The sequence below is a fragment of the Gavialis gangeticus genome, unplaced genomic scaffold (genome assembly GCF_001723915.1).
Source record: "Gavialis gangeticus isolate Ggan-Ray unplaced genomic scaffold, GavGan_comp1, whole genome shotgun sequence".
In the NCBI taxonomy this organism is placed as follows: domain Eukaryota; kingdom Metazoa; phylum Chordata; order Crocodylia; family Gavialidae; genus Gavialis; species Gavialis gangeticus.
This window is the reverse complement of record NW_017729025.1, coordinates 10,065,039-10,065,627: the sequence shown is the minus strand read 5'-3', so window position 1 is coordinate 10,065,627 and position 589 is coordinate 10,065,039.

Here is a 589-nt window from a genome sequence, read left to right as displayed (position 1 = left end):
TGAATTCTGATTCCTGTAGTAAAAGAAAAGTATAAACCACAGAAACATTTTAAGAAAATTTTAAATTTGTTTTAATATAGCTACAAAATAGAGTCCTCCCTCTAATTTAATGTAGGTATTCTGCAGTTGAGTATGAGCTTACAATGGTTATAGTCAGGTGTTGTTTCACTGATTTTAAGGGGAGTTAAGCCTGACACACAAATATTAAATCATAACCAGGGTTATTCTTCTACTTTCAGCTCTCGCTTTTGTTATTCCTTTTCTTAAGTTTATAGCTTTTCCATCGACACTTCTTGTAAAGGAAACAATATTCTTTTAAGCAAGTAATAAGTGTTTCCAATTTTCCAAGAAAGCAGATTAAGGAAGGAAGTCAGTCATGTCCAATGTAAAATAATCATCATTTGAGTGTTTTCCTGGGTCATCAACAATTCATAATTGTGGCCAGTCAGAGTAAAGAATTTACTACTGATTCTTATTAGCAAACAGGTTTAGAGATAAATGCTTAACATTGGGATCAATAACACATTGTGCAAACATCCTTTAACAACAGCTGGAATGCTGCTGTAGCTATGATGATCCAGGAAATATG